The sequence below is a fragment of the Apium graveolens genome, chromosome 2 (genome assembly GCF_009905375.1).
Source record: "Apium graveolens cultivar Ventura chromosome 2, ASM990537v1, whole genome shotgun sequence".
Classification (NCBI taxonomy): domain Eukaryota; kingdom Viridiplantae; phylum Streptophyta; class Magnoliopsida; order Apiales; family Apiaceae; genus Apium; species Apium graveolens.
Genome location: NC_133648.1, coordinates 219,948,968 through 219,963,587, shown reverse-complemented (window position 1 = coordinate 219,963,587; position 14,620 = coordinate 219,948,968). Strand labels below are relative to the sequence as shown.

Genomic DNA, 14,620 nt, shown 5'->3' with positions numbered 1-14,620 from the left:
TTCCTCAGCCACAGCTCCATCTTTCAAAACTTGAGATTTTTCGGGATTTGCAACCTTCCCAGACCTCAATGTGATTGCCTTAACCTGCTCTTTTGCTTTCTTCTTGCCTGGCACTTCAGTGTCACTAGGGAGTGTACCAAGTTGACGATTTAGCAAAGCACTGGCAATTTGCCAAATTTGATTCTCCAAGGTCTTGATAGAAACCGCTTGACTCTTGCACATGAGCCTCAATTCCTCCAATTCAGATTTTTCATTAGATTGTTGCAGCTGGAGTTGTTTTCTTGGTGCATATTACGGTTATTGAAAATCCAAAGGGTTGTATTGCTTTGCAGCATAACACTAATAAGGCTGTTGCACTGCATTCTGTGTATTGCTCCAGCTGAAGTTAGGATGATTACAATTGTTGGGATGATAGGTGGCTGGAGCTGGTTACTGTGACCTCTGAAAGTTACTCACGAACTAAGCTGATTCACTAGAAAGAGCACACTGCTCTATCTCATACGCACCAGCACAAAGCTCACAAACACTGATGATTTGATTCACCATATAATTAGCCAAAGAATCTGCCTTCATCGTCAAAGCCTTAAGTTGAGCAGCTATAGCAGTAGCTGAATCCACCTCCAGAATTCCTGCTACCTTGCCCTGAGGTAATCTCTGAGTTGGATTCTAGTATTCATTAGAAGCCATCAGTTCAATCAATTCATAAGCTTCATCATAGCTTTTAGCCCATAAGGCTCCTCCTGATGTTACATCAAGCATGGGTCTAGAAGTTGCACCCAACCCATTGTAAAAGCAGTTAATGATCATCCAATCAGGCATCCCATGATGAGGACATTTCCTAAGCATCTCCTTGTATCGATCCCAAGCCTCACATAAAGATTCTCCAGATTGCTGAGCAAATTGAGTAAGTGTGTTTCTGATTGCAGTAGTCTTCGCCAAAGGAAAGAATTTAGTTAGGAACTTTTGAGCAAGATCCTCCCATTTGGTGAAGGACCTGGTGGTAGAGAATGTAACCAGAACTTAGCTTTATCCGGTAGAGAGAATGGGAAAAGCCTCAACTTAATAGCATCCTCAGAAACTCCATTGAACTTGAAAGTGTCGCAGATCTCGATGAAATCTCTGATGTGCATGTTGAGGTCTTCTATAGGAGAATCCCCAAACTGAACTGAGTTCTGTATCATCTGAATTATCCTCAACTTGATCTCAAAAGTGTTAGCCCCGATGGCTGGCCTGATAATGCTAGACTAAATATCATTGATCTTTGGTTAAGAATAGTCCATCAAAGCCTTAGGATTTGCTGCTTGATCTCCCATTGTAACTAAAGCTTCTTCTTCTTCAACTTTCTCCTCAACAAAAACTTCTTCAAAAACTTCCTTAGCCACTACAACTTCTTCCTCAGTTTGATCCAGTGTTCTCTTACGAGACTGAGAACGCGTATGCATACACGCTCGCTAGAGTACCTAAAATATAACGACTCGTATAATTTAAATATCTAAATGTGTAATTATTGAGTGATCAAATAAATAAAATATGAGTATGGGTTTTGTCGGCCATGTATTGTTTAATTATTAGTTATGGGTGGTTAGTGGTTTACAAGGATTATTTGTATAATTATTTGTTGAGCTGTATTGTTTTGTTGTTACTTGTAAACGTGGTTTTAGGGCAGATTTATTTGCATAAATATTTGGAATGTCTCTAAAATTGCTTTTATAGTTTCATAATTACAATAATTATTTTTGGGATTTTATAAAATATAGAAATCAATATTTTATCAATTATTTAGCCCTGTACGATTTTCTGATTTCATTTATTTGTAAAATCTGTATTTAATTCCTGAATTCTTCAATAATTATGAAACTCATATTTATTTAAGTTGGAAATATTCCGGGAATTTTAAAATTATTTTGGGGATTTTTGAGATTAATTTCACCTGCGTGTTGATTCATTTATTTGTTAAAATTTGGTATAAACTTTCCTTTCAAAAGTTATTTTTAAATTACGAAATTTACGTTTTTATAAACTGCGGGATATTTGTAACATTATAAAACTATTTGGGTAATTTTTGGGTTATTTTACCCGCGCAATGGTTCGTTAAATCGCGAAATGAGGGTTAAAAATGTGGGTTTAGTGGGGGTACGTATTAATTTATTAACACGTGTCAATTGTTGATGAAACAAACAGAGGGGTGGCAGTTACTGATTGGCTGGTTCTTTGTGCTGTGTTAAATCAGAACACAGGGTCATACATTCAGTTGCATTCGAGCATGTGGAGGGGGGCTGAATCGATCCTGTACAGGGTCCATTTCTTCCTCATTTCCCTGTCGATTACTTCCCTGTTGTTCTTCTTCTTGTCTAATCGGTAAGTTGCACCGCCTGTCCTTATGGTTCAGTCATCGCCTTCCTCCGATTTCCTGCTGGGATGGTGGTGTTTGTGGTGTATATACTTATATATATACATATATGGTTCGGGTATGGTGCAGTTCTGTGTGGTGGGACTTGACCCCTGTGTTTTGCTGTGATTTGTGCTTTCAGCTTGGGTTTTCCGCCCACCCGCGCGTGTATACGTGTGGTGGTGGTTTGACATCTGCTGATTCTTGTTGCATCTCTTGTTTTCTTTCTTTTCGGCGATTTTCGCCGTTGCTTTGTTACCACTGCGCGCTTGCACGCGCGTGTTGCTCTTTCGGGCTGCGTTTTTGGGCCTGTCACTTTGGGCCTTGTTATTGTTGGGCCTCTACAAAGGCTAATTTGTGCAGTTGGGTTGAATAGTATAAATTCTAATTTAATTCCTTTTATTGCAGGGATTATTTGAATAAATATTCGTGATATTAATTATTCGTGCAGGAATAGTTTTAAAATAATCGGTGGAATTTACGTTGGAAACCCAAAATTTATCGGGTACCAGTAAATTTTACCGCCGTCCGCGATGAATTTTGATGAGCGGACGATGGACCGTGATGAATTAATTCTGAGTCCTAAATTATAAAACAAATAATTAGTTTATAAAATTATTTTTTTGGCACGATAATTAGTTATTGTAAATCGAAGTCGGGCACATAATTTGAATTGTGATTGGTGGTTGTTGTTTGATTGCCTGATTGATTGGTTATTGTGACGTCGATTGTATTCGACGGGTAGTCCGATAAATGAAGGAGTCGCTGCCCAATTTTCGGGAGCGTATCCTGTGAAATATCGGAACTACCACTCGAATGTAAAAAGTTATATAGTTATAAATGAATATTTTGTATAATATAACTGATAACTTGTTTCCTAAAACTATGAGTATATGCATTTTCTAAAAAAGAATATTGAATCGAGTTTTGAGTATGTAAATCCTGAAGGTTACGTGTATTATACTAATATATATTAGTATGAGTCGGGTTTTGATATCGTAGGGGTAGGATGTTAGCGAGGATATGTCAAGCATACCTAGACGCCTAACGTAAGGGATACATTGGGGCCAGAGTAGGCCTATTGAGGTGGCGTAAGAGACTAATTCGGTTGCGTGTAATATAAAACCGATTAGTCCAGCAGGTCAGAGACCTAGCTAGTCTCTGAGTTCCGGAACAGGTATATAGGATGTCAGTGAGAGTCGTCCAGTGTTGATAGCCTGATCAGCTGTCATCTGCTCCTTGGGCTTCCCTTCATAGTTTCGGCTGTCCGGGTACACATTCTTCAGTCGGTCTATCAATCGGTCGTACTTGCCCTGAAGCATGTCAAACTCGCGCCTCAACTCAGCATACACGGAGAAAGCAATAGTGTCGTCCGACCCAGAGGGTGTCGAGGAATGCGCCCTTTGCTGATAAACCAATAAGAGGAGTATTAATAATAAATTTACTTAACCTACTCTCTCTCATATTATCCATATCCTATACATATATCCTATAACCTATTTGGGCTGTCCAGGGACTCTAAACCGTAGCTCTGATACCAAAACCTGTCAAAACCCCAACTTAACAAATAAAATAAATATAACTATTACAATATTTAGATGAAAGTAAACATAACTGAATCCAAGATCTTACAGTTTAGGGTTTGGAACAGCCCAACACTACCATCTATTACAACTGATTTTAATATCGAGTCCTCATTCAAAACTATCTCTTATTCTACCTGAGTTCGGACATACGCATCAGCGTCACAGGTCTTACGTGCTGTCTGCTTGAATCTAACCATAGCTGCTAGCTGTAATATCAGGGTAAAGCAAGGAGTGAGCCAAATGCTCAACAAGTGCTAAACAATACGATACAAAACATAAATCGAGATATATATTAAAGAATGATAATGTGAAGACATAACCAATAATAACAAGAGATAAAACTTTGGGTGATGGCATCATTTGCTTGTATCAAAACATTTTCAAAATCATATCTTAATCAAAATCATTTTATGACGCTACGGATTACAGCCGGTGATCAGCCGCGAAGTAATCCCGAACCTCGCTGGGTTCTAAAACATTAATGGGATCCCTAGGCAACTTTTAAGCCTACAATATAAGTGTGGAAAGGACTCGTGTCTCAGTCCAGATCCACTATTCAAAGAAAACATTTTTCCCCCTTTGGGACTGAAAATCCACATTTTAATCATTTCAAAAAAAGATGCCGATTTATAATAAAATCTCTTGAGTAGTTAACATTTTTATCAAGGGATTATAGATCATCTTTGAAACACTAGAAATATGTCACAAAATCTCAAGGCCATGATCCACTAGACTTTACTCTATTAGGGTAACTGAAAGGTTTCCATATACAAGAACTTGGACAAGGAAATTTAGCAAGGCTATTGGATATTATGAAAGAGTAATGCCAAACTAGGCTTAAAGCAATGGTTTTCGACAAGGTACAAGTGCTAGAACATCAAGAAGATAAGTTTCATGAATACTAAGGGTGTTAGGGTATGAAGAAATGATCTTTAGCTTAAGGTATATCAGGATTGTCAAACTTTAGGGTAAGAAAGAGGGGTATCAATCAATTATGGACAACTTTGATGAATATCTGGCTTTTAGGTATCAAGATAAAGTTTCTATAGGGGTTCAAGCATCAGGGTGAGACATCAATACTTTAGGAATCATTAGCATGTTAATCAAGAGGATCAATCAAGTATTATAACAACTCTTTATTTTATCATGGCATTCCAATTACTTTAATATACTAACGTGATAAGACCTTTGATCTACTTGTAATACGTACTTGAGGGTTCATGGCATTTCTATATAATTCAAAGATAGACGTAAGAATCGCTTGTTTCAAGTATATCAAAATGACTCAGGATAATCGCATCAATATATATATGATCTAATTGTTACACATTTGCAGTGAATATGAAGACAGGTTGAATCACTTGCCTTGAGAAAGGCTGGTCTGGTCTGGCTGGTAGGAGCAACTGGAAGCTTCACTCGACCTTTATGGCAAGTTTACCCTCGTCTCGAGATCTTACACAGTTAATAATAACCTCATTATATTATACTCTCACCAACTCAACCTATTTACAACACAAATGGCACTTAGGCCTATATGCTCGCAATTTATATTCACCTTATAAATATAATTGTACACATAGCCACATATACTCACATATCATATTTTAATACCAAATAATATCACATACACCATAATGCAACACTAGGCTTGGATGATCTCGATCCCCAACTTAAGTCACTTGGTCGCTAAACTAGACAAAGTTCTCAAATTTTGGCTTTCTTGCTCAATGTGCCTTTACTTAACTATCCAAAACCTATTGACCCTCACTTGGGCCTTTAATTCTAATGGCTTTATACTATTCTGCAACCATAGTGGTCAACCTAGATCTCACTCCTAAGTGTTCTAAAACTATGTGATAAGTGAAAGTGCTTACTGGAGTAAATTTCAGAATGACATCTATGGTTTCTTGAGTGCCTTAGACACTCTTAAATACAAGTTTACCTCCAAAACTTCTACACTAGACTCTTCTGACCATAATGCATCTCCCAAACTTGATGTGGCTCAAGGGCCTAGCTTGGGCCTCCTTGGGCCTAAGCTTAAAGTCCATGGTTCCCCTGTTTTCTGGGCAGAAAATGCCCTGCCTTGAACTAACTTGTGACACATGGTTCTAACTCATATCTTATGAACTATGGCTGAAAAAACTCCTCTGACACGCCCTCTAACTAAGGCCCAACAGGGCCTAATGAGGGCTGTGACGGCCTAAACCCTGGGGTCAGGAGTTGACGTCACTAAACACGATTACCAAAAATATAAACAACAGAATTATTATTAAAATATACTAACTCGACCCCGAACCAAGATCCGATCCAGGTTCAAGTATAATTCAGGTTCTCATTATTACAGACTCTTTATTCAACATCTAAGACACACAAACTTTATTCAGCAACTCCTCAGACCTCATGGCCTGATACAAACTACCTCAGAGGAGCCGGGTCCAGTAGGGGCGGGAACATAGGTCGGTCTGACTGATCTTCTAGGCATTTGCGAGATATACATAACAGTTTGCAAGGGTGAGCATAATCGCTCAGCAGTACCAAAATAGGAATAATAGGATAAATTAGTAATGCAACATTAATAGGAACAGAACTATAATCATGATATCAACATTTTACAACAGAATTTAGAGAAAAAAAACTGGATATCACTAACTAGCATGCTTCATTAAAACAACGTAGCAGTGTGCTATAAAAATACCAGAGTCCAATTTTAGCATACTAGTCACTCTTATAAAATCACTGTATCAACTACCTGTACTCTTACGGGAATCACAAAATCCAAATCAGATACGTAATGGATATGTGAAGACAGCTGATCAGGCTATCAACACTAGACGGCTCCAACTGCCATCTTATTCATGGCTCCAACTGCCATTTCAATTACCTGTTCCGGAACTCAGAGACTAGCTAGGTCTCTGACCTGCTGGACTAATCGGTTATACAGTGCGCACAACCGAATTAGCCTCTTACGCCAACTCAATAGGCCTACTCTGGCCCCAACGTATCCCATATCTGATCATTTTAATCCAGTTTTCAAAATCATCACTTTTACCTATTGCTTTTCAAAATCAATTCTATCACAACACACTATTCAAATCCTCTTTTCATTTAAATCACGTTTAGAGATAGGTGTTTTCAGAACTTACTTTTCCCCAAAACATCATTTAAACAACATTTTCAAATACAGGGGATACGTAACTTAAAATGTTTCTGTTCCATTACGAAAGTAAAACATTTAGTTATTCACATATACTGAACCATAAAAGAATGGTCAGGGGTACTTGCCTTGCAACGCTTTACAAAACCCTAAGTAGCTTTTAAGCTGACTTTAGTCTTGAGAAAACTCGCTCGGTATCTACAAATACAGAATACCCTAATCAGTTACACCGACATGCTTGATATCCTCAAATTCTAACAATTCAATTCGATAACCTAACTCGTATTATTATTATACACACAAACCCGTAATCACATAGTCACGTAGTCGGAAATATTGTTAGGGGTAATATGTAGAATGTAATTATGTACATTTTCGAATATATATTTTTAGGAAATTTGACAGCATCTTATTTATTAATAAGACTACTCGTCGATTACAATCGACGTCAACAATCTCAACAATTTATATTTATCAAATTCACCAGTTCCATACAACTTGCACCACAACACAATTCGTAATACAATTAATTATTTAAGTCCGAAAATATTTTACGCAAATCATTTTTTTTTATTTATAAAATTTAGGACTCAGAATAAATCATCACGGTCCACCGTTCGCTCGTAAAAAGTCATCGCAAACGGCGGCAAAATTTCGCGGGTACCCGATAAATTCTCAGGTTTCCAGCGCAAAATTTCACCGATTAATCCTTAAAATTACTCCGCATATATAATTAATATCATCAATACTAATCAAAAGCCCTGCAGAAAATAGGAAATAAAAATTAAAAGTTATAACAATCAAGCCCAACTATAGAGTTTGGCCCAACCGTAGAGGCCCAAAATAAGGCCCAATAGCAAGCCCAAAGCACAGAAAGCCCAACACAGAACCAAGAACACAGCTGCACACACTGCACAACCATCGTCCACCGCACACACGGCCTCACAGCCATCACAACACACACACACAAACACAATCACGCACACATATACACCATTACACAGAGCACACACACACATATATATGCATAAACCAACTGAGCAACAGAGTCACCAAGCTCACCGGAGCAAAAGCACGGCGGCGGTGAAACCTGAGTAACAGGGGAAACCGGAGAAGAACGCCGGAAACAAAGAAAGAAGGGGAAAAAGAAACGGGAAAGGAGAGATAAGGAGGGAGAGAGATAACGAGAGATGAGAGAAGAGAGATATTGAGAGAGAGACAACAGCCGAGCAACACGGTGAAAAGGGGAAACCCCCCTTTTGATTTTATTTTTTTTTCTTTTGATTTTCTGATAGCAAGCCACGTATCAAATAAATGGACACTCAGCAATTTAACCCTTTGCAAGAATTACACGTATACGTGTCTCGTTCTTTTTAAATTCTGGTTTGTTTTCTTTTAAAATAATGAACAAGCTGCACATCAAAATGCACCAAAAATTATGAAAACAGCGCTAAAATATTATAAATATCCCGAAGTAAATAAAAACGTAAATTTCAAAATTTTTAAATAATTTTTAAGGTACGCTTTATACCCGCTTTTTAACCAATAACGAAACAACGCGCGGGTAAAACGATTTCCAAAAATTTCCAAAATAATTTTAAAATTCTCAGAATAATACGAACTTAATAAAATATAAGTTTCATAATTTTTAAAGATTCCCATAATTAAATATGGATTTTAGCATTTAACACACTCAGAAAATCATTTAAAAATGAATAATTAACAAAATATTGATTTCTCAATTTTATAAAGTCCTAAAAATAATTATTGAAATTATAAAATTAGAAAACCAATTTTAAAGACAACCCAAATATTTATGGAATTAAAATTACAATAAAATCACTTTTACAAGCGAAATAAAATCATATAACTACCAATAAATCACATAATTTCAATCCCACATATCAACAAATCATAAATAATTAAATAACAATCAGTAACCGCTGCCAAAATCAATACACAACTTTTATTTATTTACTTAAACTTTTATTACACCTCTGAGTATAAAATAATAAATAAAAATACACGAGTCGTTATATTCTTTCCCCCTTAAAAAGATTATGTCCCCGGAATCTAATTCAACTAAACAAATGAGGATATTTATCAAGCATGTCTGACTCCAATTCCCAAGTAGACTCTTCTACTCGAGGATTTCTCCACAAAACTTTTACTATAGGAATCGATTTATTCCTAAGGACTCGTTCTTTACGGTCTAAAATTTGGACCGGTTGTTCCACATAAGACAGTTGAAGCTCAATCGGTTTGTATTCTATGACTTGATTCGAATTAGGGACGTAGGGATTCAACATAGACACGTGGAACACATTATGAATGTGTTGCCACTGCGGTGGTAACGCTATCTCATAAGCGACCTTTCCCACTTTCTTCAAAACTTCAAAGGGTCCTATGAATCTAGGGCTAAGTTTACCCTTCTGGCCAAATCGTACTAACCCTTTCCAAGGCGATACTTTTAGTAACACCAAAGCTCCTATCTCAAAGTCCATGTCTTTCCTATGCAAATCTGCGTATTTTCTTTGTCTATTTTGAGCTGCTTCCAATCTTTTCCGAATCAATACTATGGCATCTCTAGTCTGCTGAACCAACTCAGGGCCTAACACTTTCTTTTCTCCTACCTCATCCCAGTATAATGGTGATCTACACTTTCGTCCATACAAAGCTTCATAAGGTGGCATCCCTATACTGGCATGGTAGCTGTTATTATACGAGAACTCAATCAAAGGTAGGTGCTCATCCCAATTACCCTTAAAATCTAGAACACAGACTCTCAACATATCCTCTATGGTCTGAATCGTCCTCTCACTTTGGCCATCCATTTGAGGATGATATGCGGTGCTCATATTCAATTTCGTTCCTAGACACTCTTGGAATTTAGTCCAGAACCTGGAATTAAATCTCGGGTCTCGATCCGACACTATAGAAATAGGAACTCCATGTTTGGTAATTATCTCATCCAAGTATAACTTAACTAACCTTTCCAATGAATACCTTTCATTAATCGGAAGAAAATGCGCCGACTTAGTCAATCTATCAATGATTACCCAAATAGCATCATGATTCGCTCTCGTCTTTGGCAATCCCACTACAAAATCCATGGCAATGTCTTCCCATTTCCACTGGGGAATCTCCAAAGGTTGTAACAATCCACTCGGCCGATGATGCTCTGCTTTCACCGTCTGACACACGTGACACTTTTTTACCCAATTGGCAATATCCTTCTTCATTCCTGGCCACCAAAAATTTCTCTTCAAATCCTGGTACATCTTGGTGCTAGCAGGGTGTATAGAAAACCTAGAGTTATGTGCTTCCTGTAATACTTCGTTCTTCAACTCTGTTACATCAGGAATCCAAACTCTGAACGAAAACATATATAAACCTTGACTATCTTTTTGAGTACACAACTCTTCTCCTGTCAAAGTATCCAACTCTTGTTCCATAACTCCTTCTTGACATCTTCTAATCTTTTCCATCAATGCTGGCTGGAAAGTAACTTCATATAGTTGCTCTTGACTTCCGTTAGATCCTCGAACTTCAATTTCCATTCTTTCCAAATCGCGTGCCAATTCCTCAGTAATCTTAACCATATTCAGCCTTTCCTTCCTACTTAAGGCATCAGCCATTATATTGGCTTTACCTGGGTGATAATTAATCAAACAATCATAGTCCTTAATCAACTCCAACCACCTTCTCTGCCTCATGTTCAGATCTTTCTGCGTGAATATGTACTTCAGGCTCTTATGGTCTGTATAAATGTCGCATTTCTCGCCATACAAGTAGTGACGCCATAACTTTAAAGCAAATACTATAGCCGCCAATTCAAGGTCATGAACTGGATATTTCTGCTCGTGAGGCTTTAGTTGTCTGGAGGCATACGCAATCACTTTGTCATGCCGTATTAACACACATCCCAATCTTTTCAGAGAAGCATCACTATAAATTACAAAGTTTCCCGTCTCATCTGGCAATGCTAACACTGGAGCCGTCACTAGTCTTCGTTTTAACTCCTGGAAACTCTCTTCACACTTTTCTGTCCAAACGAACTTCTCATTCTTCCTGGTCAACTTAGTTAGTGGGGATGCAATCTTCGAGAAGTCTTTCACAAACCTTCGATAATATCCTCCTAATCCAAGAAAACTTCTTATTTCCGTTGGTGTTTTCGGTTGCTCCCATTTTGATACTGCTTCAATCTTTACCGGGTCTACTTTGATACCTTCTTTACTTATTACGTGACCAAGGAACTGTACTTCCGTCAGCCAAAACTCACACTTAGAAAACTTAGCATACAATTGCTTTTCTCTTAACTTTTGAAGGGCAATCTGCAGATGCACCGTGTGATCTTCTGGATTCTTTGAATATATGAGGATGTCATCAATAAATACAATAATAAACTTATCCAGATACTCCTTGTTTACCCTATTCATCAAATCCATGAAAGCCGTTGGCGCATTCGTCAATCCAAACGACATTACTAGAAACTCGTAATGGCCATACCTTGTTCGAAATGCAGTCTTGGGGATATCCTCGGGCTTTATCTTCAATTGGTGGTAGCCGGACCTTAAGTCAATCTTTGAAAAGTAACATGCTCCCTTAAGCTGATCAAACAAATCATCGATTCGCGGCAAAGGATATTTATTCTTTATCGTCAACTTGTTCAGCTCTCTGTAATCAATACACAATCTCATACTCCCATCCTTTTTCTTCACAAATAACACTCGAGCACCCCACGGGGAAACACTGGGTCAAATAACTCCTTTATCCAGTAACTCCTGAAGTTGCTTAGCCAATTCTTTCATTTCCATCGGGGCCATTCTGTATGGAGCCTTAGAAACTGGTTCAGCTCCAGGTATCAAGTCAATGGAGAACTCTATCTCACGATCAGGTGGCAATCCTGGTAATTCTTCTGGAAAAACGTCAGGGAATTCTCTTACTATAGAGATGTCATCCAAAATAGAAGTCTCTTTCCTCATATCCACTACATGAGCCAAGTACGCTTTACATCCTTGTCTCAACAATCTTCTTGTTTGCATCACTGAGAGAAACTTCCTATCTTGCCTCTGCCCTTGGTAATTGATCCTTCTATTATCGGAGGTGTACATAACAACTCTCTTTTTCTTACAATCAATATTTGCCCTATATCGAGACAACCAATCCATACCTAAAATAACATTAAAGTCTCCCAACTCGAAGGGTATTAAGTCAACAGGGAACATATACTCTGAAATCTCTAGGGAACAACTAGGACAAAATTGCTTTACAGGTACTTTATCTTTATTAGCCATTTCTATAGTTAGAGGTTCGTCTAAGTCTTCTAACATCAACTGCATTTTATTTATACAATTCACAGATATAAAAGATTTGGACGCTCCCGAATCAAACAAAACGTTAACAGGTACGGAATTAAGGATAAGCGTACCTGCAACCACATCAGAGTCATGAACTGGAGACTTCTGGGTCATCTTAAAAGTCCTAGCTCTCGCAGTACTGGTTGCTGGTCCTTGGGACACACTCCTTCCAGCATTACCTTGAGTCACTGACTTGCAATTCCTAGCTATGTGTCCCACTTTGCCGCAACTAAAACATGTAACTCCTTGAATCTCAGACTTACATTCCGTGGAATAGTAACCTTTCTGTCCACACTTAAAACAATTAACATTCTCTCGGCACTGTCCACTATGCTTTTTCCCACACATCTTACAATCAGTCACTGGCTTACTCATTCTCGTCGGGGCAGAGTTAACTGAAGTAGTAGTGGGTTTCGCCTGAGGAACATCCTGCCTCTTGAACCTCTTATTCTTATTCCTTCCAAACCAACGCTGAAACTTCCGACTCGCTATTCCTGCTTCTGATCTAGCGGGTCCACTTTCAAATTTTCTTTTCTTCTCACCCTGCTCCTTTGCAGCTAATTTCTGATCACTTTCTATCACTAGGGCAGCCTGAACTACCGAAGTATATGTCTTGAGTTGTAAGGCTACAACTCCACTCCTTATTTCTGGCTTCAACCCTTGCTGAAACCGCTTCGCTCGTTGAGCTTCTGAACTCACATATTCTGGTGCTATACGGGCCAAGTCCGTAAACTTTGCTTCATATTCCTTGATACTTTTATCCCCTTGTTTCAATTCCAAAAATTCCACTTCCATTTGACTATGGAGACAATCTGGAAAGTATTTCTCCAAACACAACTCTGTAAATCTGGTCCATGGAACTCGACCTTCTCCTTCTAGGGCTCGCGTAGACTCCCACCAATAATTCGAATCATTCTTTAGAAAATAACTAGCATAATCAGTCTTTAAATTCTCACTCACCTTGGTGAGCGCAAACGCCTTTTTCATCTCTTTTAACCATATCCTGGAAGCAACAGGATCTACCTCTCCCTTAAACTCTGGGGGCTTCACTGCTTGAAAAGATTTAAAACTAACATCCTGATTTGCCCCTCTTATCTCATGCTGCTGCTGGATTTGTAGTTGCTGCTGTTGGATTTGCTGTTGTTGTTGTATGAGCTGCTGTTGCTGTTGTTGTTGTTGTTGCAATTGTTGTTGTTGCTGCTGGAATTGTTGTTGTTGTTGGGCCAGCTGTACAGACTGCTGATGCAACAAATTCATCATGTCACTCACGGAAGGATCCCCAGCAGACCCGTTATTGGGCTGAGAATTTCTCTTTGGTGGCATCTCCTGAAACATAACAGTCATATATCAGAAAATGGATTGCTCCAACACTTTATGTTTATGCAATCAGGAGAGCGTTGCCACTAAGACAATATTCTCATCCCTCATTAAAATTGGATCCGTCCTGAGTGAATGATTATGATCCAAAAATGCCAGCAACAGAAACAACAATAATAATAACAACAATAATAGCAACGCACAATATATATATATATATATATATATATATATATAAACTGAACAATAAGATAAAGCAACTGGAATACAATAACCAACAGAATCCACTAGTACAACTGAAAATCCAACTAAAAAGAACCATCCGAATACACACCAAAATTGGCTGTTATAACAGCCTCGCCTACTACAAACTATCACAGCATAATGTACATATACAAGGAAAACAACCACAGAACTCCTAGAAGTCACTCTGAGCTCTGCATCCCTCTATAGCAGCTCTGTCTAGCCACTACCACTGCCACCAATGGAACCTAGATCAAACACTAGCCAGTTCACTAGGTCCTGATATTATACAGCTCTGAACTCTGAACTAATGAAACGGTCAACAGATCTAGCCCTCTCTACATCCATCAGGGTCAATGCTCTCACACGGGCTCGCACCTCAGGGGAAGGGGTAGAAATACCCTAAAACGGTGCAATAGGTACCTGGTCCAACTGGGCAGCAAACTCTGGAGTCTGATCTCTGATAAAGGAAGTATTCACCGCCCTATAGACATGATAAGGGATCGGTGAAGAAGTACCACTAGGGGCCACAGGAGGTACCGGAGGTCTCATCATGGAAGAACTGGGACCG

At 38.5% G+C, this 14,620-nt stretch overlaps 1 non-coding gene across 1 annotated transcript; it reads left to right on the top strand.

Moving 5' to 3' along the window:
- The first annotated feature begins 817 nt into the window (after positions 1-817).
- LOC141710059 (small nucleolar RNA R71) lies at positions 818-924 on the top strand. The gene has a single exon (XR_012570600.1). It is a non-coding gene; the product is annotated as a small nucleolar RNA R71 (small nucleolar RNA).
- The last annotated feature ends 13,696 nt before the right edge of the window (positions 925-14,620 follow it).